Raw genomic sequence first — 8,214 nt, 5'->3', positions numbered from 1 at the left:
AATTTAGCCTGGCCAATTCACCTAACCTGCACACCTTTGGACTGTGGGGGGAAAGAAGAGCACCCGGAGGAAACTGAACCAGGGTCCCTGGCGTTGTGAGGCAGCAGTGCTAACCATTGAGCCACCATGCCGCCCCTATGTAGTACTGTGTCCTGCCCTTCTACGAGAATTATTTCTGTTCGAGGCATAACATCATAATTCCACATCAGTACCTTTTGCTCACCGATCTTATTTCTCACACTTTGTCATTCACATACATATGCTATAACTTAGACTTAATTTCTTTCTCCTACTATGAACCTACCTAATGACTTACTCTTTCTTACTGAAATTTTATCTGTCTCTTCGAATTCGATGCACTTTCGTATTTTCAGATATTGCCACCTGTCCACACAATTAATTACACCTTCTACAACAGCTTAAGGAAATCAGTCCTGCACGTTCTATTTAGTTCCAGTCCTTCCAGTTTGTAGAGATCCCATCTCTCCAGTGCTATTCCCAATGTCCCTGTTAAAATTTATTCTCTTTTCAGTAAAACTTGTAGCTAGCTCAATCTAAGTGTTAATTCAATGCTCGTAACCTCCTATCTTTCAAAAAATATGTGCATTATATTTTCCACGTAGATCAATCAACATATCTAAATTACATTCTTGTCAACTTCAGGATTATATCTTATTGCACAAGAAGACATAGTAAAAGAACAAGGAAATTGAATTAGAATTTTTCCATGAAATAGTAACAACTGCACACATATTGTGGTCCATTGGCCTCCTCCTGTGCTGTAAATTCTATCATTCTATATATAGAACATTGCAGCAGTCCCACTGTCTGAAATCAATACATATTGTGCTAAAACAGTGCAGAAGAGATTTAGCAGTTTTCTTAAATACATTAAAATGAGTCGAACCAAACAGAAAGGGATTCTCGAAGAAGTGCAGTTTAGGTGGATTGGCTGTGCTAAATTGTCCATCGTGTTCAGGGCTGTGTAGGTTGGGTGCATTAGTCAGGGGTTAAATGTAGGGGAATGGGTCTGGGTAGGTTACTTTTTAGAGGGTCGGTATAGACTTGTTGGGTCGAAGGACCTGTTTCCACACTGTAGGGAATCTATGCTCTCTATGATCTTTTCTATCGGTTGCATAAAGAACTAATTACATTATGTATATGAATGTGGAAATTTACATTGTTTCATATTAGAATATATTAGAATGACAAATAATGTCCAACTCAAGGTTCCAATAAGCAACTGGCTTTCTCATGGGGAAATAGCTAAAATAAACATATAATTGACACATTAAAATAATGTGTGAATATATTTTCCATTATACTTAAACACGGACTTCCCGATTGGGAATCGGGGGCTCAGCGTGGTCACAAGCTGAAAGTTTGGGGTTGCAAACCCCCAGGTATCAGTGGCCACAGCAAGTTATAGCGCTGTATACCCATACTAACAGGCCCCTTTTTATTAATAGCAACAGTCACCATCTCTCAGTACTCATTGAGACATCAGCACAATTATTGCACCTGAAATTGGGAAGAAAGTAGGAAAAAATTTATAGATATTTCTGATGAATCTGATCAGAGGTGTTATCACACACTTCCAGAGCAAGTGGGAACCCTGGGCCTCTTTGTTAAGAGGTAGGGATACTACCACTACCGGCTCTAAACACTAATTTATCCAGTTGCTGTCGGCGATCACAGGTGGAATGACAGTGATTGAGGATGGAATTGCTGGGATGGGGAAGTGATTGTACATGAGATGAGAAGCAAGAGGCAGCTAATCCGCAATGGACACAGCAGGAGCTGTTTAGAGTTTTAGGTCAGCACTCTTTTAAACTTATGCTTTAGGTAGTATCTTCCGCAGTCCTTTTAACGATGCCCATGGTCCTGGCTGTTAAAACTGCAGCTAACTGTGGCTGCAAGGTGTCCTTTTTTTGTGAAAGTTCTGAGTATTCCTCCGATTTTCTGATTTTGTTTGCAATTAGGGAAAAATGCAACGCAACACCATTTTTCTAGCTTTTTGCACCACAAGAAATATAACATACAAATAGCAAAAGCAGAAACTAAAAGTTAAAAACTGCAACAATTTTATTTTAAATATAATACACTTAGGTTAAATAGTATACCACATCTGTGCGCTATTCTCTATGTAGTTGTTCCAGAAAGATATATATTCAACAAAATGTTTTAAAAATACTAGAATTAAAACACTTACCATCACCTGACAAGAAATCACAGAGAACAAAGTAAGATCAATTTAATTTTTTTCAGGTTAAGTACATTCATATTTTCCATTTCATCTTTTTCTTATATAAGATTCCAATGAAACCTGGGCATTAGAAACCACTGTACTTCACCATTTGAATTATCATTTAACCTTATTGCTTAAGCTTTCAATAAAGTATTCACACAAGAACATTATGTCTTGCATCAAATTAGATATCATCTAATACTTTGCATTTGCAAGAAGCATATATTCTTTGAAATTATAATACTGAGTACTATTAAGAGAATTGAAGAAACAGCAATTCAGTAATATTTCTTTATAAACAATATTGTGTGCAAAAGTACTGTAGTATATATATGTATACATATCTTCTTATATATGTTCATTTTATATTCCTTCCTCTCCCATGCGGTCATAAGAAAAATTTTGAAACAGAGCAAAAGAAATTTATGGAGTATTTTTATATTGCAGTTTTTCTCATTGAAAATAATTTATGACAAAGCATAAGAAGAATCAACTGCAAATTGCCTCGAAAGCAAAATAAGCCTCTTTGTGAAAATGTCATAGGTATTAAGTAATCCTTTCTCAAATGTGTTTGAAAATATTTGTATTGTGAAAATAGAAAATATCATTCTATGTTAGACTGATAATAATTCTGGCATAACTTAAGCTACGCTATGGACTTTACAAATGTCCAGTCCAGTATAGAATCAAGTAAATAAGGAATATAAATTTACATTCATGCAAACATTACAATTTAAGCACAACAAAACAATGTAAATGCAATAAATATTTTATCATCTTACCAGCTGTCAGTACTTATGTATATGGTATTTGCAGTTTTCTTTCCTCCTGTTGTAAAAATTGTTACCCATACTATGTCTATGCAGGCAAGCTTAAGACTAAATGGTTTGCTTTCAAAAGAGTTTAGAGTCAGAAATATGTTCATGTAAACAGACAAGTCTGTCTTCAAATATCCCTGGTGCTGAAAGCTGCTTCCAGGCTTTCCAATTACAGAAGTTTAGGGCCATTCAAGTAGAGTCACGAAGTTTGGAATTCCCTTGGTCCCTTTCGTATTCTTCCTCGGCTCTCAGTATTTTTTTGCTTTTCAGTTTCCATTTATGGAAATGAAAGGTTGCAAGAGACATAGATAGCAAGGTGAATATTAAAGCCAGCAGGATAACCAGTGCCACAAAGGAAGAGATACTTTCCTCCAGACGCTTTGGATCCCCATCACTAGTTGAGTTAAATTTTGATATGTTTTCATTTTGGTTGCTTGGCAACAGCATAGGCATTGAAATTTTATGAAATTTGGAATTCATTTTGAATACAAAGGCTCAAAATCCCTCATGCATGGGTTCTTCATAAAGCATGAATATGAATTTAGGATTAACTTCTGCAAATGAATTGGTTCAACAATGTATCTCCATCAATGAAGTATCAAGCTATTGTTAATATTAATCAACTAACATAGATAAATTGGGGATTAGAAAGAGTTTGCGATGGATAATGTAGTCAACACGAAAGGCTTTCCATTGTTACAAGACAGCTTTGTCAGTAGTAAAAATTTCTTCAGTTATTTCTGAGCCAGTCTTAAGTAGTCCTGCAGTTTGATCCACACATAGTTTTTGAGGTTTTTGTTGGAAAAAGTGCTGAATTTCAAATCAGATGCTTGAGGGGATAGCCTAGAAAAGAAAAAGTTCCTTCTGAAATGTACAATTTTGATATTCATATAAAATCAATAATATTTTCCTTTGACTAAAATGTGTAGCTGCGAAGTAAAATCATTTTAAACTCTGCTGTCTGCATAATTTATTGTAAACTTCTACCAGCATTCAAATCAAGAATATCACTCCATGCTATAATGGAACAACTAGTTTACATATTAATATTGTTTTCATATTAATAATGTTCAAATTTTGCAACCATAAGAATCCAATATTGGGAGCAAATTGAAACATGACAGAGCACAGTCCTTTCACTCTTGGAACAAAGACAAAATTCATCATAGACAAATGAGACAATAATGTAATTTATCAAAGTGTTGACTAATTCAATATGAAATATGTTTGGGTTGTTTCATGGTATTTTCAAGTGTGAAAAAAAGTACATCAACTTGGCATTTCAATCAAAAAAGGCCGAAGGATAGAGGATGAGGGAAATGAAAATGCTTCACTGGTTCAATAAAATGGTGCTTTCATTAGACAGAAACCCTTATTAGTAGCCTGACTGGCTTAATAAAGTTGAAGAAAATTGAACCAAATATATATATATATATATATATATAATATATTATTACTAATAAATTAGCTTGGTCAGCCCAAGTGCAAATTTCTGGAAATGCATTAAAGAATTTTTCAGTTGATCAGTTTTCCCCGGTGCATTTAATTTTCATCAAATAATCTAAATTAATGTGTATATTTATTGTATGAAAATCTTAAAAATATCAATAGTTTTCATGTAGATAGAGTTTTACAAAAATGGGATCAATTATGTTGCGCTCCCATCTTTAGGAAAAATAATCACTAAGGAATAATACAGAAAAATGCATGGCAAATCAAGAACTTGAAACAAATATGAAACTTGCAAATAAGTGGAGAAAATTGTAAATAAGTTTTAAAATTTTAATCGCGGGAACAGTTTTCTGATATGCCAGACTTATCTTTGTATGAAACCTATTTGTATTGTAGAGTTGCTTTATTTGAATGAACAGTAATTCAGCAGTGTTTTCTGTGAAGGTGGTCACGTAGCACTGAAATCATTTATTTTACTAATATGCAGTTCTCAAATGTAATATTGGAGAGATTATACTTCAATGCAATAGAAAAAAATTACAATATTTTCTTATATTCCTGAACGAATCTTTTACTCTGGGTTATGTCTAAGCACCAATTTTGTACTTTGTTTAGATTTTAATACAACCAGTGACAGAAATTTTGTAGTAACTGAAGTTAGTTCACATAATTATTGACTTGAGAATGTAATTATTTAAATTTTATTTTACCCAAGGAAAACAAAGAACTATCCAATTTTGAATTCAGATGTGTATTTTTTTACTAATGGACTTTGTATATTAGAGAAAGAAGCCTGCATTGACTTAATTAGGATCAGTTAGAAGTACTGTCTTCAAACAGATTTCTGCTTTAGTATTGCCATGTGTATAATGCTGCATTCTCAATACAATACAGTACATCTTAAAACAAATGATTTTGTTTTAATATATGTTCCTGTATTCTCTGATATTTGTGAATAGTATTCCTTTGTGGGTGACTGTAAAATCAGACTATCATTTGCTGTTCAGTTGTCTAACCAATTAAAGTCAAAAATATTGATGAAACCTTTAAAATATGATCTGAGTAGAATTAAAGTCAATCACTTACTAACATGTTTGCAAAGAACATCTGTACAAGGTTAGAATCATAGAATCCCCACACTGTGGAACTAGGCCATTTGGCCCATCGAATCCACACTGACTTTCCCAAGAACCTCCCACCAGTCTCCCCCCATCCCCCACCCAATCCCCTCCACCCTATCCCTGTAACTCTGCATTTCCCATGGCTAATTCACCAAACCTACACATCCCCGAACACTAGTTGGGAAGATATGTTCTCATGAATTATTTAATTAACAGCACTTTATGTTGTCTTGACTTTACATTAATCAGGATGATTTTTCAAATTTCTGAATAAAGTTTAATAGAATTGGAGTTTTGTAAACTGTGAATTCCAATGTCTCACTATTTATTTAATAAATACTTATTAAGGTGCACTGTTTAGATCAAATACAGTTTTATTTCACTGGCATGGTCCAGTTTCCTTGTCAGTAGCAGTAGTTCAGATTACCAGGGTGAATAATATGACATGGTACTGCATTGATTTCTGTACCTTTGCAAATCCCATTGTCCAGTGAGACCAATAGAATTCATTTCCAACACACAATTACTTCAGATTACCTATTAGCTTTTCAATTACTGAATCTACTTATTAAAAGAACTGCTATAAGTCCAAAGACTGTAAAAGGAAAAAAGGTTAATTTATTATTGAATGAGGTGTAAAATGATAGAAACAAGCCAATTTAGACTTAGAAATATGTGCAGGTAGATGCAGTTTTGCATCACGTTCATACAACCGTGGTAATGCATGCCTATACACAGGGAATGCTAAATGCATGATTAGAAATAAAACCAATTAGAAATGAACCAATTAAGATCTTAATATATTGGGTATACACTTTGGAAAATATACATTGATTAAATGGTTCAAGTATATATTTAAGCTTGGTGATACCGAAAGTGAATTTGAGATATATGTGATTACTGTAGATTTACTAAGGATTCCTATATTTGAACTAAAATCTATTTTTTTTAAATGCTGGGTTCGTTCATCACACCATCATGTTTAATAAAAATGTTCAATTACCTGTCTTTTTACATTACAAGAACCCACTTTTGTGTTCCAGAATTTCCTATCAAACCATTGACGACGCAACATTCCATTTAGATGATCTCAACATGATAAAATCGTTACCTGAACTGCTTTGTTTGAAAGATCTGGAGCAGATAGAAGAATATTTAACGGGTAGACACTGCTGAACAGGCGGGCTCCACTGCTGCAGTATCACAGGTTTTCACGCTGGCGTTAAAATGACCCAGCATTATTCCAGATCGATCAACATTCAGCGATGTATCCGACCGGTGTCTCCCTCGCTCTCTCTTTTCAACTTTACTTTAGTTTATTTAGGATCATGTCACGTGAATAGAGTGGTACGGTCCAATACGAGATCTTGGGAAGAGATGGCATGATTCAGACAAAAAGGGAGGTGGAGACAGAGAGCCTCGGACTAACAGGGATGCAGTAAGGAGCGCAGATTTATATTCGCGAACAAGATCCCCATACCAAGTAGTACTGGCACTGAGACATATTAAAAGTTTAATTGAATTGCGTTGAAAGGTAACATATTTCTGGGATTTCCTTGTAGTTGGGTTCGTAGTTAAAAACAAGACAAGCCCTCTTCAATGCCAATGTTATCTGAATACTAAGGTTCCCTCACAGTTCTCCATGTGATCACGTATATGGACAACATTGGCTCAGAACAGTGAGACTAGTTTAGGTTACCTGAGGATACAATACGTGCACAATTATTGCAAGAATCCAAGTCTGAAAGAACGTATTTTGAGCACAGCAGTCAAAACCTGGTGAGCCCACCTGCATTGCAAAAGAAAACAAGCAAGCCGGATTTAGATCATAGCTGTCGATTTGTGAAATTGGAGCTCTTCTGTTCTTTTTCTCTAATAACAGAAGATTTTCACCCGCGCCGTACTCCGGTAGTTCACCGAAGTGATTGTTCTTAACGTGTGAGCTAAATCAGGGAGTATTAGCTATTCGTTCAGAGTAGCAATGAGCCCAATCTCTCCACCTCCCTCAATGTTCAAATTTGGGGAAATGAAGCACGATATGTACGTGAGGACAATCGTGGGGTCTGAATAAAATGATCTTTCCCCGTGACCAGAATGGAGTAACTGGTTAAAGGCAAAATATTGTGGATGCTGGGAACGTGGAAAAACAACAGCGAAACCAAGCAGGCCAGGCAGCCTCTGTGGGAGAGAGAGAGAGAGAGACACACACACACACACACAGACAGACAGATAGAGACAGCATTCAGGTTCTTAACTAAACAGTGCGGGAGAGGGGGCTAATCCCAGAAACTGCGATGTTTGCTGCTAATCTGTCCCAGCAATCTCTCATGCAATGTTGTTTGGAATATTAGTGCTATTTTCAAAAACAAAGTGGCTTTTTTTTGTTTCATTCAACTGAAAACTCGCGATGTGATTACAATCTTGTTTAACGTGCAATGCCTTCTAGAGAGTGGTACTTTCGGATTACAATTCAAAAGTGGGACTAAGTGCTACTAAAGTTTCAGATTGATGAGGTAAATGAGGCTGTTCTGATTGGTGGCTAGGAGTATTACTGAGCACAATACATGGAGCTTGA

At 35.4% G+C, this 8,214-nt stretch overlaps 1 long non-coding RNA gene across 1 annotated transcript; it reads right to left on the bottom strand.

Moving 5' to 3' along the window:
* Positions 1 to 2,080: 2,080 nt before the first annotated feature.
* LOC122557297 lies at positions 2,081 to 7,885 on the bottom strand. Its single transcript, XR_006313790.1, has 3 exons — positions 7,339 to 7,885; positions 6,751 to 7,005; positions 2,081 to 3,909 (listed from the first exon to the last, which is right to left on the bottom strand). It is a non-coding gene; the product is annotated as an uncharacterized LOC122557297 (long non-coding RNA).
* Between the last annotated feature and the right edge of the window lie 329 nt (positions 7,886 to 8,214).

The sequence above is a fragment of the Chiloscyllium plagiosum genome, chromosome 15 (genome assembly GCF_004010195.1).
Source record: "Chiloscyllium plagiosum isolate BGI_BamShark_2017 chromosome 15, ASM401019v2, whole genome shotgun sequence".
NCBI classification, from domain to species: Eukaryota; Metazoa; Chordata; class Chondrichthyes; order Orectolobiformes; family Hemiscylliidae; genus Chiloscyllium; species Chiloscyllium plagiosum.
Note: the sequence above shows the minus strand (reverse complement) of the source record. Positions and strands in the feature narration are given on the sequence as shown.